Below are 18,495 nucleotides of genomic sequence, written 5' to 3'. Positions count from 1 at the left end.
GATGAAAAAGCAAGCAACACAGGCTTCACATAAGAATTTCTAAACCACGGTGCTTTTATTCTTGATGCCCTCAGGAACTACTGAACATCGGAGGCAGCAAAACCACCAAGAAGTACATTTCAGAAGCTGAGTCCATCCCATAGTTGTTCAGATTTCTACATCTCCCATTCCTTCCTGCCAATAAGTCCAATTTACATGTACCAAAATACAACCCCCTTCCAGAGAGCAAAATCCTGTTCCTATGTAAAGCCTTCATCTCTTCATCTCCGTGCCATTGTACAAACCATGGAGCTCCAGTAACCATCATACATGCTTTCTTCATGCTTGGTCCAGAGCTCTGCACAGAAGGGTTGTGTACAGCCCTTTGATGGCTTCTTGCTATGGTCCTTCAAAGCGCCATCAAAGAACATTTCCCATTCATTACAACTGTTGAGACAGAACACCAGTAACAGAATGAGACAAGCCCAAAGTAATGCAGCTCTGAGGCCAGTACTTCTACATATTACACAACACCCATTCCAGTTTGACAACCATAGCTCACCTGCAATCATAAAAATAAAAAATAAAATAATTAAAAAAAAAAAAAGGCAAAAAGGACAGTAAAATTTTGAATCTACAGAAACCAGAGAAAAACGAAAACAATCAAACAGATCATTTGCATGAGATGGGGGCACACCAGTACTCAGCACGATGTCTGTGAGCTTAAATTAAATGCATACAGATATCGAAGAAAAGCATAGTATTGTGGACAAAGGAATTTCTTATATATGAATGAAGTGCAAGACTCTGGACTCTATAATGAGATTTTACATTTCTATAGAGAGTGAGTCATTTTGCACCAGGGACTGACACGGCATGGCATTACTGGGTGTTTTAGTCAAACTTGTCTGCTAAAGCTATTCTTTAGCACATGCATTGTACAACAAAAACTACTTTGTATTCCAAAACCTTGAACAATTCCCTGACAGATCTCCACTGTGTTTCCCAAAGAACTCGACACTGTTGCCAACACATGCATTTATAAATTAGTATATTGAAAGTAATTGAAAATACACATCTCAAAAGGAAAACATCTTTGTAAGAATTCAAATGTACTAAAACAAACTGACCCATCTACATTTTTAGATGAAGACACATTATTCCATTTTAGTACCTTATTAGGACCATACAGTGATAATAAAGTGTGAGACTCGAGACTGTCAACATTTCAAAAGAGAAGATGCAAATGCTTTTAATAAGAAAACCTGATTACACTGAAGTCTCGGAAAAAAAGAATCAAGTTCATTGATCTGAGATGTCATGTAGCCAAGAACAATGACATACATGAAAGCATAATGCTTCACACAGACAGAAACATGCTTTTACTCCAGAACTGCATTCTGCATATCTAAAATATTGTTCCTTAATCGGTTTAAAATCTTGCTGTTTGTGGAACTGAGCATATCCTAAAGATGCAAGTAGAAAGACATCAAAGGGCCATCCAAAACTCTTAAGTTAATACCCGTCCTCCCTTTTCCAATTTTACTGATTCCTCGCTCAGTTCCAAGCTTCTGTTAAAAATAAGTAAAGAAATAAATGAAGTCTGAGTTTCTTTGGGAAGTAAATTTGGGTGATTTTGATTTCAAACAATGATCTGTTTGGCCCTCACTTATCCAGCCAAAATACACTGGCAGACAAGTGGTTGTGGTGCATCTCACAGAGGCAGTCCTCCTGCAGGGTGAGAAAGGACAAGCAGCAAACCTCACTGGTGGGGACGTACCAGCAGCACTTCCTGCTTCTCTCTAGGTGTCTTGTTTCATGTAGAACAAGCAGGCAATATTTTGTCCTTTTTCCTCTCCACACATAGTTGCTAGAGCTACGAATGACAAGTTAGATGCAGAGCAAGTTCCACTGGGTGTTATCACATTAGCACTTCTTCCTCCCTCTAAAGCTCCCGGTGCAAAAATTTACTTGGCAATGGTACAATCCTGATTTGGCTTTAAAACAATCCCTCTTTCTACGGATATTCTCTGTGCTTATAAGTAAGGTGTGGCTTCCTTTTGGCTTACTCATACATGCCCACTGAGAAGATGAGAAAAGGTGATTATGCTATAAAACAAAACCCTGAAAATCGGAGATTTAAATTACTCCTTTACATGCTTCCTTTCTAAGTAATACAAGGACCTTTCACGTTATCGTCAGTTACCCCCAACTCCTGCTTCATCTAAGATGCTTCTATATTAGAAGACTCTCAAGACTAAATTTAAGATTGCTTTTACAGATGCAACCAAGTAATTGTCTGAGTGGCCCCTTATGACATAGTTTTATCCAAAGAGTATTGAAAGAACGTGAAAAGTTTTTTACTGCTCAGATTGCCTCTTGCTACTTTAGAGTCCTTTTACAACCTCACTCTAACTTCTGTGTCCATTTTACTTCATTCGTCACGCTGGTCCTTATTCTAATCAAGCAGAACTTCCTTCCCCTGGTGCTCCTCACAGCTGAAACAAGCTCCTCCTCCCCTCCTCTGAAAGCAGATTTGTTTTTCTCCCTCACACAACAGCATTCTCAGTTTTTCACTGAAGGAACATTGAAGACTCTAGGATTTCATTGCATAAGCCCTACCACTCAAAGGCTTTGTAAATTAAATGGCTGGTGGTGCTGCCATTATTACCCCAAGTCATGATGGTCACCATTCAAGCTGGGGGAAACTGGTAGCAGAGACCTCTTGTTGGTTCATCATCCAGAACTTCCATGTGATACAGGTCTCTTACAAAGCACAGTTCATTCTACTCTGAATTTGGACAAAATGTTCATTAAGGTATTTTCCACAGCTGCTTAGCCTTCTCTAAATCCTTCTCCTCCCTGGCAAGACATCCCTTGCACTGTTACTGGATGTTGTGCCACTACGATGAGCTAATCCATCTGAAAGCTAACCACACGTTTCAGCCCGGTTCCCTTTCAGATAGCCAGACAGCATCTATCAGCTCAGAGTGTGATCACACGAGCACCCTGAGCTGATGCAAGGAAGTGGGCAGGAGCTCACCTCAGGGGTAGAGCAAGGCCACGGCGGCCTAGATTTAGGCTGCTGCAAGCTGCCACGCAGCTGTATCCTCAGCCTGATGGAATCCAGTTGCTTCAGCTGATGCCTTAAACACAGGGCTTGCACACGCAGTGCGAAGATACCAGTGAACAAAACACAGTCTTGGGCAGTCTGACTTCCTTAATAACCTTCCTCTTAAACTAAATAAGCTTGACATTACCTTGTCAATGCAATACCTCTACATTTTCGTCCTCATCACATGACATGTAGCAATTGCCCCCTCCATCTACTGAAAATCTATGCTTTGCCTTATTCTAGAAATGCTGGCACACTGTCAGTCATAATCCTGGAAGAGCGCACTGCTCTGAGTCATAGCCCCTTATTAAAGGAGTCTCTTGCACTTGGTGTTCCCATCAGATCGTCTGACCCGTTCCAGCACAATGCCCTGGAATTAACCCCAGAAAATGGATCCTTCATTCTTTTCTCAGGCTAAACTACCCTAGCTTACTCATTTAAAACAGCTCCCACTGGCTCTCCGGAAAGCTCACATTAAATACCTCTCTGATTATAGTGCAGACCTCAACTCAGGAGGGGTTTAGCCAGCTTTGAGAACAGGAACAGTCCCAGAGCTGGCCATGCACATGAAGCTGAGCAAATACTTGAAGGCTTCATGGAAGCAAAGCCCAGTGTATCACCCTGCCGCTGGGTCCAGTACCAAGTCTAATTCACTAGAGCTGTTGAGAAATAGCCAATTGCAACATTTTTCTCTTACAGTAGTATTTGCTGGTGTTACATCTTTTACATCATTTTGAACAAAAAATAAATCTTAGTTCTTCATATAAGAGAAATCAGTCAACACATAAATCAGGGCTTGCATGTGCAGAATGGGCAATTAACATCCTTAAAACATTTAAATCACTTTTTATTCTGGAAAACACTTAACTACACTGCATAATTCATGAATATCCAGTTGCCCTGCCACATTTTTCATGACCAAAGATTTCTGCATATTAGACGGCTTTATTGAAAACCCATTTAAAACAAAATATTTGCTTTTGGAAGGCTCCATACATTGGGCCTCGTTTTGAGGGCACAGAGCACGTACCTTCTCTTCCTAAGATCATGCCTTAAATACATTCTCAGTGCCCAGATGTGAGGCCGAAAAAATACACATTTTATCAAGACTGATGCCAGAGAGCCCTGTGCAAGTACGAGCTAGGAAAAAGGCAGGGATTTTTACTCAGTTTTAGGGCTGACCTAATTCTGCTTTTGCAAACTCAGAATGTACTTACATCACTTTCATTCAATTCAAAGCAATCTCATATATTCAACACCACCAACAGTAAATGTGAGCCTTAGAAATTAACTGACAAATATTACTAAATACCAATACTTGATGAGACCAACCATGGGAGAAATAAGGTAGACAAGATGCAGGCACTTTTAATAGTGATTTACAGCTTTAAGCTCAATAATACTTTACCCAGATGCATAAACTTTAAGTTTGTCTGAATGTAAATAAGAGCCACTAACACTAGAAGATACACTGCAAATAGTTCACAGTGCCATTTTGGGTTTTAGACGTTACTACACAATTATGTATTTAGTTAAAGCAAACATTTCCTTGGCACTGCCATAGTTTAAAGTGGCAGTTTTAGTGAATCCATTATCAGTGAAGCATGTGGTCAAAATCATCCACTACTGAGCTCCCTAGTGAGCTATACAGAGGAAGCTGAGCAACAGGACTGTCAACATAAGTTGTATAAAGCCAGATATATTAGCAGTCAAAATGATAATTTTTGGTCACTCCGGTTTAGAATTAACTTCTCCTCACATTAGCATACTATTGCTCATCACTGCTTCAGCATAATGCTTATCAGCAGGTATACCCTGTGTGCATGGAAAGTGACAAATAATCTCTATTTATTGCTCTGTCAGAAACTGCTTTCCTCTCCATCAGGCAATAATTCTTACTGAGCTCCATTCCCACATAATCACCTTAAAGATTTGTCCTTCAATGTTATTAAACTACTGCTTACATTTTTAGTGCTCACACTAACCCTGTGGATTTTATTAAGTCACTATAAAATGCACTGCTAATTCCACCACCTTCCCTTACTTTTTACTGTGGATCATTTTGATTTAAGTGGTATCATTCTGACTTTTTGAGCCGTCAGTCCTGTAGTTCCCATTGGTTTTGGTATATTGTGAAATACCCACATTATTCGCCCACTCAGTCACTCCCTGGTACATCCTACTCAAGGTAAGCCACCTGTTCCTGCTGTACAGGGACTATTTTTCCTTTGAAACTGTGATTTTTTTGAGCTCCTCTGCTTGAGGGGTTTTTAGTTGTTTTTTGAAGTCATTCAATTTGGCATTTTTCACAGGCCCTTAAGTTCATGTTCAGCATTAGAGCACTGTGAAGCAATGTGCTTCCTGTTCCTGGGTCCACTCCAGACAGAAGTGAGTTTTTAATGGGGTCACAGTCTCATCACTCAAATATTTTGAAAAATTCAGAAATGTGCTCTCAGCAGCTTTGCAGCTTTCACACTTCATATGAGGCCTTTAGCAAATATACCCAGGGGAAAAACAAAAGGACTTGAGGTATCTTCTTCTCCTTGCTGGTGCAACCTGTGCTCATGATGAGTTGCAAAACCTAAATGGAACAAACAAGTCTCAAACACTCTTCTTTAAGTGCAAGTTTTTAATAATCCATGCTCCTTTCATTCAGTTATTAGAAAATGACAAACTCTAAGTATCACAATTTTGAAAGTATATATATATTACTTTTATCTCTGTGACTCGTCTAGAGATGAAGTCACCATATATTTTTGCCTCATTTTCATAATTCCATTTCAAAAGACATTAATGGTTTTAGGCAGCAACACTTTGTTGCATGCAATACCACAACCTGAAATGCTGTTGGAGCAATGGGATTTCTTAGTCCACACTTCTAAGACAGACACTGCCCTGCACCTCCAGGAGGTCCAATTCTTTCTCGTGGCTACAGCAGCACTGCAGAAATGTACCACAGACATCATGCATGGGGACAGAAAACGCCAGACAGAACTATCTGTATTTCATTGTTATCAAACTGTATCAAATTCCAACTTTAAATTGAAAACACGTAAAGCTGGAAAAATGTTCTAAGTATAATCTACACAGAGAACAACACAGACCTTTACAGAGTCCTCCACTATAGCAGTGCATGGGTTTGTACCAAGTAATTCCTACAAAAAAATGCAGTTCACCTATCAGGAGCAAACCATGCCCAGGCCCACAAAACAAGAACCTTTAGCTACGGTTTAAGAGATCACTGAAGGGCAAATCTCAATCATTCACAAACTCACTTGCAATGAGTGTCACAAGTCCTGCATTCTTCTTACCAAGCAAAGCAGTAGATGCAGCCCTTTCAATTTTCATCAAAGTCATGTGATAATTAAGAATACACACAGTGATATATGCTTAATTATTAATAATACAACTCTACAGTACTTAGCATACAGAATCACAGAGAGTTTTCCAAAATTTATCATTTCTGTTTGAAGAAGTAAGTACAAAGAAAAGCAAGATTTGGCACTTTTCAACCCCTTTAAGACGTGCCATGTATAATGAAGGGAGCAAATTAACACCCTGACTGGCACATATTCCAACAATGTCTGCAGGACCCATTTCATTCGACAGCTACGTTCTGGATTATGGCAATAGAGCAATTGGTGATCTTTGGTAACATTTGCACAATATTTTGAGCAGTCAAAGGGGCTACTCATTGCCTGCAGCTCAAATATATTCCAGCCCATCTGCCTGCAACTATCCTAAACCAGAGGCTAAGAGCACTGCTCAGGGTTATTTAGGTAGCAATATCTGTATTCAGTGAAACCAGATACAGGACTCATCCGTGGGGCTCTTGGAGCCCCTAGTTTCAGTGTGGATCCAGAGCTGGGCAAATGCCACTAGCCCTGATTTAGGATTTAAACCAGACTACAAAACGTTGACATCTGGAGGTTTGGTTTAAAGACCAATGGTAATTCATCAGATCATACAAGGTGGCACACACAAATGGTTCAAATATCTTTCTCCTTATAGTTTATTACTTTTCTACTGCTGTAGATATTTATAAGCCCTTAATTGGAAATTATTTTTCTTATTTTTTTTAATAGAATTTATTTAAAACAAATAAACACTTCCATAAATAATTCCATTACCAGCATTTGGTTTTTCTTCTCTACAAAACCTTAATTGGTGATTTTTATGGTTTTGTTTTTATTAAAATGCTTTTCAATAATAATTTCCTTTTCAAGTCTCATCAGATCTTTTCCCTCCACCTGAAAATAGGCTTTTCAAAAGCTACAATTCTTCCAGTATTGTGTACATTTGAATAAAGCATCACAAAAATTGTCAAAACTTGTCAAGATGAGGCCATAAAAATCTCACCACTTTTTGCAAAATCTTGTCCTTGTTTTCTTAACAAATGCAATTTTGATATAATCCCCCAAAAAGCAATTCCTAGAAGCATTACTACTTTTGTACAAGAGTAGCTATATTTATGTGCATCTTTTCCCCTTGTATCAACAAACCTTTTGTTCATCAGTTAAGAGATCTGTACCAGTCTTCTGGCTGCTTCCCAAATATGCTGATAGACAAAGAGGTGCTAAGCGCAAAGTCACAAATCTGTTATGCAAGCTATCCTTAGCACAAGCCTTCTCAGTCTGAACTTGTTCTTTCTTCTCTGCAGCAGGGTGCAATCCCACTCAGAATTCCCACTTAATTTCTGCAACCCCACACTAATCTGACTACAGCTCCCAAGTATGACAAGAGCTTATGGAGAGACGCTGAAGACTGCTTCCACGAAGTCAGTGTCAAAAAAGCAACATAAGAAGCAATGAATATTTCTGATAAAGAAAGCACGCAGCAATTCAGCCTAGACCTTTGGCAGAAAGTCAGCTGCACAGCAGCACTGCTCCGGGCAAGTGTCATTCCACACAGTGAATTTCAGTTATTCTCTAAGTAGTGTTTGCTCAGAAATATTTCTCCAGAGACTGTTTTCCAAACTGTTTGTCTTCTAAGTAATGTCTTGCAAATATATTTCAGGCAAAGGTTATCTATGGGGAGTTTTTGCTCTTCGAAGGCTTAAAGGCAGTCAGGGAGCAAATGCAGGTTACAGACGCATGCTATAGCTTTACGAAATAATGGAAATGCTATCATCAATTTCCATTTAGGCACAGTAAAACTGGGGCTTGGAGCTCTCAGAGGCAGAGAGAGGTAAGACTATTCACACTTACGAGCTTTAGGGAATTTTAAATCTCAATGCATTTCAAGATTTTACTGGTATCATCTTAACAGCAAAAGCACACACATACTTCAAAATGAAGAGCTTTATTTTTTTAACCTAAAAACTGAAACCACCTTGTAAAAGTCCTTTGTTCCAACTTCAGAAGCAACTTGGAAACAAGACAAATATTCTTCTACCACTAGCAAAGCACATCCAAACACACTGCTGAAGGCTCCTGGACTCGCATTTAAGCACAAATGGGAACAGCACATTGCAACCATCTGCTTCATTTGACCTGCACAGACCATTAACTAAGAGGACAGTTCCTAGGTGATATGGATGCAATTGTAACTCCTTGATTCTACAAGTAGACAATTAAGTAGGATCCTGACTTTTGAATAGAGATCATAGATTTCATCAGTCATAAAAACAAGAATACAATGTCTTTGGGAACTCCAATCACTTTACTCCAATATATACATTCGGGTTGGGTCAAATCTGTAATTGCAGAAGCTTCTTTCCATTTGTGTTAACTTATTTACATCCTTGTTTTACAAGATTACCTTGGGGGCTCAGGGGGTCCACCAAAGCAACCTCACACAAAACTTGAGAAAATAAAAAACCAAAATTATTTCCAGTATATGACAGTCTGCTCCCCTCACCTCTCAATGTAGTGTTCAAGGTCTTCACCTGATTTCGGTAGGACTGAGCTAAGCCATTAGTCAAAAGCTTTCTCAAGTCCCAAATACATTTCTGATAAATTACAGGAATCAAGACCTCAGATGGAAATTGATTTGGTTTTGTTGTTGGTGGTTTTGGTTTGTTTGTTTTCCCACTACCTAAATAGATCCAGAATAGATGTAAATAGATCCAAAATAGATTTTTTTTTTTTTTCATTGTTTGTCTCAGTGAAAGTGCATCATTATAAACCAGGACTATCTAAATGGAGACAAAACTTCATAGCTTATGACCATATAAAAAATTTTCGATAAGACTAAACACCCAAAATAATTTACTGATGTGTAAATTAAGGAATCTCTCTTAGAGAGCATATTAAATGACAGAGTGAAGTTGGGACAACAAACTTCTATAACAAAATGGTGTGTGATGGCAAATGGAGCAGGGAAAACAACAGGGTAGAGACTGATAGAAATGAACCAAAACCAAATCAGTTAAGATAAGGGCCAACATTCCCCACAGTATTTTCATTCATGTAGCCAATTTATCACTGTTTGTTGTTGGTCCTCCCCACTCAACACAATGTTCTCCCCACTCTGGGTGACAAATCAGGTTTGCAAGCTGCACACTCTAATTTGCTGAAGAATCGAGCACAGAAGCTCCTGACGCAAACACTGGAGGTCAAATTCAGTTTAATGCTGCCTGTTGCAGGCGTACAAAGGAGGAGAGCACTTCCTCCACCTCACCTACCGGTACCACACAAACCCAGAGGGGCAACCAGCCCCCGCGCTCTGGCATCACCCATTTCCATGCCTGGCAGCTCAGCCAGTTGGGGTTTTATCAGTGCCCTCAGTGCCTTTGTGTGCAGTGCCTCTGAGCCTGGCCCAGACAACAAAGTAAGTGAAAGCTTCATCACGGGAAGGGATCATCACTGAACATAAACGCAGACAACATTTGGACAACCACTGTGACCGAGCTTAGAAGGAAGTAACCAAGGAGAAAGTTTGAGGAAAAAGGAAAAACCCATAGACCATAACTGCTGATGAGAGAAAGTACCCAGCAAAGTTATTTATATTTAACTAGAAGCCTCTTTTGCAACCTATTTCCTCAAATATGAAGCCATTTCTACCAGTAACTCTTTTCCTGCCTAAGATTGCAGTTCACTTGTGTTTGTGTGCCTCTCTTCTACTCTTCACTACAGAAGTTTTCCTTCCCATTAAATTTAAATACAGTGACAGGCAGTAGCACAAACTTACATTAAACAGTAAAAGGGAGGGAGGAATTATTTCTTCCACTGAGCAATAATGTAAAGGGTCTTAGAGAATGTGGAGAGCTGTAGGACAGATTGGGGAAGTGAAGAGGTTTAGTTTGCTAACCTCCTTCCTCCCTCAAAGGAAAAAAAAAAGGGGGGAGGGGGAGGGAAGTCCCACATCCAACATCAAAGTAGTTCAAATTTATTATAATTTACAGGAAAAAAAACATGTAGGGAGTCATGTAGGGAGTGTTCAGATGTTAAAGCCATAAAATGATAAACAGCTAATCTTGCAGGTAACTAACAGTTGCTGTGTTCCAGTGCCGCCAGGCAGACATCCAAGCAGCTTACACCACAAGCAGCATTCAAGCTGCTGCCTTCAGGAACCTTATCATTATTTTCTTTGGAAGGAATTTCTAGAGAGCAGACTGGAACTGCTGGTTCTGAACTGATGTAAAGTTAGAGGCTTTGATTAATTATTTACTTTCACGGGGTTTCTTTCCCCCACCACGCACACACCTACTGCGAGCCAGAAGCCAAGCCTCTGGGTGCAGCTTTCCCTGTGGGAGAGGGGCAACGTTCCCATGGGCGCAGCCTTCTCTGGCCTTGGAGACAGCACAGGCGCCAAATTTCGCTTTCTAGCTCTCTCAATGGAACTGCAAAAGGGAAGCTCGTGATTCTGAATCGAAACAATGCGTTTCTGACCTCCAATCACACGTGGTACTTAGTGCACTAATATTTTTTTTCCACTTATTCTCTGCTGGGGAGATATTGTTATCTGAAAATCCTAATCTCTAAACCTTTGCTTAACAGTCCCAGAGGGATATTAAAAACAGCAACGTTAGGTGAAAATGCCATGTTCAGTTCAGGTGAACTTTCTCTGGGTCAATGGAATTACACCATATTTATATGGGAACTTTAATCCAAACTCATATCTATATTTTGTATTTATCCCTAAATCTTATGCAAAGTGAAAGATTAAAAGCAAAACAAACAAAACCACAGTGAACATAAAGTTCTTTGTGACACGTTTGCAAATATTATCAACGTTTGAAAGCAGAATTTCTAACAACTGGACATTGCATCTGCAGTCCAGAAACATAAAATCGAATTTTGGATCTGTCGTTGATGGGCTCCTTAACCTTGAAGTCATGGCACTTGCAAGTACCTCACTCACCTGTACGTGCTTTTTTAAAAAAAAATAAAAAATGGGAACATTGAGACCTACCTGCCTTTGCCAAGCACACCGAAGGAAATAAGGAGGTTGTTACTACCTAGGTCTGTCTATATTGGTTTTGCTGTTGTATTTCTTTTTTTTTTTTTTTTTTTTAAAAAAGAAAAATGACATTTTCATGACTTTTTCACCTTCTATCTATAAACTGAATGCACAAGGTCAGAAACTCTGTCAATACTGGAATTCTAAAAACCCTTGATTTCTTTTGAGTCCTCAGTTTTATAATCATGTCCAGTTCCTAACCAGGCTAATGTCACTGCAGTTCATTAAACACGGGTACAAAACCAAAAACATACTTCAATTAGCATAGTACAGAAACAGAACTAATACTCATCAGAGCCTTGGCATTGTCCTTTGAATAGAAGCAGGCAAGGCCAAGTTATTTCTGTGTTTCACATACACAGCTGCTGCTATTTGAGATGTTGTAGGAAATTAAAGAGTATATTCTCCCATCAATGCATTTAATGCTTTAATAATAGATACAAGTACAGTGATATGACACTAGAGCTCTACAAAATAGAATTGAAGGTGTACTCTAACACTAGATTAGCCCTTTTCTAATTGGTCTCGTTAAAAGCACTGTTAAATCCTGCATCTTCCGCTCTCAGCTAGTCATAGAACTCCATCAGGGGCTTCCTTTCCATGAACAGGAAAGAGCCTAACAATGACAAAACAGCACAGCACAGAATTAGACTATCACAATGCTCTGGGGTGAAAGTGGCATTAATATAAATAGAAGCAGTTTCTTCTTAATGCTATCATTATAAACCAAAGCTTGGTTTTTATAGGGTTTTTGAAGAAGGTAGTAAGAATGGGACATATTTTGCAAGATGAATTACACATATTTATAGAAAGTATTGGTCTTAGGGTAGCAGAACAGACAAAATGTTATATTAAAACACTTCTATTCTTCAGCAATACTTTGTTCTGGAACTGCAGCTATATTGTGCTGCAGTCTATCGAGAATATATACAGCTTTCTCATATTAATAGGAAGACGACTGAGGTTTTATCAGCCAGATTCTGCTGTCAGTTATGCTGCATATGCCTATGTAAGAGACACTACACTGAGTCAGCCCAGATTTTTATCAGCATATAAAGCAGAATTTGTCCTCCTGGATGTATATTACAGAGGCTGTCCTGAATTCTATATAAGAATGCAACTTTGTGGTAGAAATGTATCTGCTTAGGATATTTAAGCAACTTGGAGTAACACTTAGCAAATGATACTGAAGAAAATCTTAATGCAATGCAATTGCTGTGCTTCACTTGTCTGTTTGTTTTTCAGCATTGCAGGATTCTCAAGAGACTGCACTGCAACGTATTACCCAGCGTGTGCCGCAATGACTCAGGCAACAGCAGGAGTTAAGGATGGAGTGCCAGCTCAGCTCCAGCTTGCAGGATGCCTGTGTCAAACTCTTCAGCAAAGCCAAGAATCTATAAAAGGAGATGCATTCAAGGAGAAAGTTCAGCTTCCATTCCATCATGCTGCACTGTTTGCTATTGCAAGGCTATTCAGATTTCCACAAATAAATACGTTACGCATAAAATATAACTAACGTCCTCCCAAGTTGTAGCTGCATCACTCTTAGATTCCCAGCTTGCAGCAAAGATGGTCCATAGAAATGTATTTGCTAATTTCTATGCTGGCTGAGTACTAAGACCCTCAAAGTTTCTTTTTAATACAGTTATGCTTTACTGGTAGGCAAGTTACAAATATAATTGTAAATATAACCATAAACCTACATCTTGAGAGCTAGTTTCTCCCTCATCCCAGATTTCTGAGACATATTATTAATATGGAAAAACAGTGTCAAGCCATGGTGAACTGTCTTCGTATTTCCTACCTATTAGCCAGATACTCTGGTCCTGGAAAACAAACTTCATTTTCAGCAGGGTTGGCTGCACAACCCAAAGTCAGCTGTGGAAACCAAAAGTGAGCCACCCCTAGAACTGCCAAAGGAAGAGGGGTGAAGTACAGGTTACTGTCCCCTTAGTACATGCCTTCCCCCTGCCACATACAAATGACAGCTGATCTTTGCCACAGGAGCATGTTTCCCCCCAACATCAGGTTAATAGTTTTGATTCGAAATAATATGTAATGCAAGGACTTCTCCTTCTTACAAAGAAGAACACAGCTCTCCAGCAAAAAGATACAAACCAATCAACCAACCAACAACAAAAACACCTCAACAAACACTCTATGTACCAACAAGCCTTCAGAGCTTTACACAGAGCCTCAGCTTCTTCTCTCATCATCTGAGGAATTAAAGATGAGCAGTATATCATCTACCACATAGTTTTATAATGACTGGATTACAGAACAGGAGTGTCCAGCCACAACACAGGTAAAGATGAACAATACTGACCAACTTGATATCTACATGTACATAAAGGAACGGTTTTTGTTTTTGTTTTTTTGTCCTTGACAGTGGCTGAAGGTTTATTCTTCTTTCTGAACCATGTGCAAGAATTATAATTATCCATTTCAGAACGTCTCAGACAATAAACTAAATGTTAACGTCCTTTTCCCTGCTGCCCTACCACCATAATTCTAACAGTTTTACCAAAGGGTACCTCAAATTATTTAATAAAAGCTAGGAACAGCTCTCTCTGCTGAGGTCTTGGACTCATCATGCCCATTTCAGGTTGGATGTGAAAGAACAGTTTCTCTCAGACTCTATGTTGACAACTTCCAGTCCCAGGACACAAATGTGCTAGTCAATAAAGAGTTTCTTTTTGTGTCTTAATGGCAAGTTCAGTTTTATTTTGTACAAAGTTTGTCTCTTCCTCGGTTTACCAAAGTACTTCAAGTTTGTTTGGTAGCAAATGCTTGTGTAAATAAAGTTTTTGTGTATTAATGTGGTCAACATGGACTTCAAAAATTGTAAATATTATGTCTGGGCTAGTATCATAACATTACAGAAAGGAAAAATAGTCAGGAAAACTAAACAAAACAACAACAACAAAAAACAACTATTCCATCAGGGTAACAAGGTCTCAGATCTGATCTGGTCCAAATGCCACATAAATCACTGGAGTAATAACAGAAATCTGGGATAAAAGAACAAGCATCCTTGTAACTGTTGGTGATAGCCAAAAGCAGGAAAACAAACAAAAACAAACCAAAGAAAACACCACACAATAGAAAAAGGCCTTCAAGAACGTTAAAATAGATGACTACTTGGAAAGACAAACAGAGCATATATTTTCTTGTTCTAAATTAAATCCCTTTCAGAAGAAAAAAAAAAAAAAAAAAAAAAAAAAGTTGTAACAACTACGTTTTGCTTAGAAAATCTGTTCATCTTTATGCTTATCTATAGACAGTAGAATCAGCTCCTGAACAGCGCTACCTTATCCTCCTTCACTGACAGGAACAGGTTTAAGAAACCAATCTGCATTGACTAACAATCCCTGCTCAGGCTTACATTACAAATAAGGTATTCGCAGTAACAGGCAGTCACGTTTCTTACAGAAGTATTAATTTTTAGCATCTCTGAGAAGCTAAGCTGGAGTTGTTGATACTGAGGCTGCAGCTATACAGAGACTTTTTGCACAACTGATTATTTAAAAAAAAAAAAAAAAAAAAGCATTCATGGTCAACAGATTTCCAACACTAGAATCATGGCTGAGCTTCCAAAACACCCCAGGGGAAGGAGGTTCTCAACCCACTAGCCTCTGACTACTTGGAAAAAAATCACGTATCATCACACTGAGATACCAGCCAGGCTGTAGTTTAAGATCACAGCACAAACCATAATAGCAGCTGCTGATTATTAAGACTTTCTTATTCACTCTCTACACTTACTGTTTTTCTACACAGGAAAATCACACTAAAAATACTCCTAGTACGCATCAGAAGATGCCGTCCTCCCACCATCTGGGTATCCCACATGCACAGCCACCATGAGAACAAGGCCTACAAAAACAGTAGGCAGAGATACACCCGCCTACATCAAAAGGTTTCAAATCGAAAACAGGAAAACAGATAAGATATGTCAGAGTCTGAAAGTGACAAGAGACAAATTTTCATCAAGAACAGAACTCTATGAAGGTTAAATAAATAATAAAAATATATATATATATTTGAAAAAAAAACAAAACACATTCAAAACCAGAAAAAAACAAGTTCCATGAGACACACGCATGAGTTAATAAGCTCTGAGAAAGAGCCTGCCCTCACTTACCAGCCAGGGGGAGGTGGTAAGATGCCACAGGGGATCTGCTCAGTGTTTCATTAGCCAATTGAGTTAGTACTCAAGGGATGATCGCTGATATTAGATGGACAGGAATAAAACAGCTGATCGTCACTCCGGCTCACGCGTTTCAATTTAAACTTGTAGCCTAAATAATGAGCATAGCAAAGAAATTTCTAGCATACCTGGAAGCTGTTATCTATGACACCACAGAGATCTAATCTTGCTTTGGGTCTACCAGTTCTGTGCTACCAGATGAAGCAGTTATTAAGGTTCTACACTGGAGTAGAATCACCCCTGAAGATATGATGATACCTAGCAAACCAGCTAAAACATCACTCCAGAGTGCAGAATTCATTGCAGTACCTCCAACAGATGCACAGAACTCGGAGTTGCCTTCCAAATGCTGCTACCAAACTGGCACTTAGGTGAAAACCTATACACACATGCTGTTCTCAGGGGAAAAAAAAAATACAGCTGGGTAAAAAAAAATCCAGGAGAAAAACATAAAGAACACTTACTGTGAATTCATGGATTGCAAACACTGAGACATGGTGATTTTTTACCACATCAAGGATGTAATAGCATGTCATGCCTGGGATCCAGTGAGGGCTTTAGAAGCAACAAAAAGTTAACTGCTGACCTTTTCTAACAGTAAACACTTATTTACTTAACTGCAACTTTAGATAAACCAAGTTGGCATGCATCAGACAAACATTCCAGAAGGAATGAAGGAATAAACCTCAACTGTACACATAAAATGATAAGTATGTTTTGTCTCCTCCCCTCCCCCAGTCTCTAAAGCAAGACACACAGAAGATGAAGGCTTTAAAAAAATAAAAATAAATCTATTTCCTTTGAGAAAAAAGCAGTTCTGCAATACTTAAATGGTTGTTAGAAAGACTACATAAAATAATATATATTGATTTACTTTATATATACATAGTTACAGATCACACAGATTTATATTAGTCTATATTTCAGGTGGAAGTGTGGGCTATTTCAGCTGAACAGAAGTCTGTTATTGCATGGAAATAGTATATTTTGAAAATAGAGTGATCTTTTCACTCCTTTGACATTTATTCACATTTTTGAATGAATTTGTTAAATACAGACTGCCTTAATGCACTTGCTTTATCCTTCAGATTTTTTTGTCTCTAGGTTCTGCCATCCTTCAAATATTATTCTCATTCCTCAATCACATGTCCTGGCACAATTCTCCTTCCCTTCAGTATTCCTCAATGTCCTCTGGGAAATTTGCCAGTTTTTGTCATCTGCCCTCATTCTCCTTTGGGAACACTAAAGCAAGGAATTAATTTCATTCTTTCTCCAAGTAATGCTTGTGTCTGCTGTTAACAGTTACCCTTGGCATCTCTCATCCATTCAATATGCAAAGGTATACAGCTCCTTAAGTGATCCTACAGTACTTAGAGATTTAAAAAATGCCCTGCTGAGAAATCTCTTTCATGCTCTTCATTTGTTTGTTTTAGCGTTCTGCAAAAGAACTTAGCTAGAAGATGGAGTACCAATGTTTCTATTCTGTAGGTGCCCTTACTGTCCCATTTTCTGTTACTTTCCACAATTGTTTTCTATGTACCTTTATTGGCATGTGGGTACATCTGAGTCAGAGATTATAACTCAGTTATTCAGATCTGTACTGACCAAGTGTGTGGATGTGTGTATATGTATATATATATGCTATTTCTTGTGTGTTTTGTTTTTTTTTTTCAGAATGAGCTCTGAAGTGTCTTGTGTTCCTCAAGCACAAAAAACAAACAAACAACAAAAAAAAAACAACAGTTCCAGTATCTGCTTTTTCCCTGCATGTGAATTTCCTACTAAACAGCATTTCCTTCTCTAAAGACAGGCTTTTTCAATCCATTTACTTTAAATTTCATGCTCAGTCCTTCATTTGAAAATAAATGGAAACTTTACCTTTGACCTAAGAAGAATATTACCCAAGCTATCCATCCCAGTTTCTTACTGTAATGAACACTGAAAGATGTACCACAGAGTTTCAGGAAATACACAGTCAATTTCAATATATTCAATTGTTCCCTTTTGCAGTGGCTACTACCTTTACCAGCTTCCCAGATGTATTTATTTATTTATTTTTAAATGTTTATGTGACATCTGGGCTGGATTAAGCAAGCAGCAACACAGTTGCAACTGTTAAGAGGAGAAGCATTTGTTGTGGTTACCTCTTTAACTTCCTCTGTTAAATACCTCCTGCTACGTCAGTTACAAACTTGCTGTACCAAAGGCTGCAGCACTGACTGGGATGTTATGAAAGCCAAAACCTTTCATGAACTGTCCATGGATTTGTTTACCCAGAAAGTCCCACATTTTTGCAAAGAGATAAGGAAAGTACACTAGAAGATCTAGGTTCGTGACATTCTTCAAGATCAGTATGTAACAGGAAAGAAATAACAGGAGTGAAAATAAATGTTAGATGTATTTATTTAGCATATCTATACCCAACCAAAGCACACGTTCTGCATTTGGGCCGATGACAGCCCAAATATCTGAAGGAGGACCTGGAAAGGTGACAGCAAAGTCATCTCCAGACCTTTATTTCCTCTGCCCTCACCCAGAGCAGCTGTCCAACTTGACGAACAGGCTACAGACCCGAATTTCAGCACTGTCATTATCAGCAAGGAGAGGCGAGGGAAGTACAGATCTCCCGGGAGCTTCTGGCCCCCTGCACCAGGAGAACCCCACTGATGCTGCTCCTGGAGCCGACCACGGCAACGCAGGGCTGTGGGGCCGGCACGACCGCGCTGTGAACCAGCCCAGAAAGGGGTCTTACAAAAAATAAGCAGAAGTACGAAAGATGCACAAGAGA

General features: G+C 39.2%; 1 protein-coding gene across 3 annotated transcripts in view; it reads right to left on the bottom strand.

Annotated features, from left to right (window-relative positions):
* Positions 1-18,495, bottom strand: part of SH3GL3 (SH3 domain containing GRB2 like 3, endophilin A3) — a 53,093-nt gene that overhangs the window by 34,085 nt on the left and 513 nt on the right. The window contains exon 1 of one of the 3 annotated variants that reach the window (XM_082769453.1): positions 15,642-15,662. The exons of the other annotated variants lie outside the window; for them this stretch is intronic. The gene's annotated coding sequence lies outside the window, so the exon portion shown is untranslated. Of the gene's footprint in view, positions 1-15,641; positions 15,663-18,495 lie in introns of those variants that run through there. 3 annotated transcript variants of the gene reach the window in all.

This window comes from Aythya marila (assembly GCF_965140915.1).
Source record: "Aythya marila genome assembly, chromosome: 11".
Classification (NCBI taxonomy): domain Eukaryota; kingdom Metazoa; phylum Chordata; class Aves; order Anseriformes; family Anatidae; genus Aythya; species Aythya marila.
The sequence above is the reverse complement of the archived record's forward strand: the minus strand, read 5'-3'. Positions and strand labels throughout refer to the sequence as shown.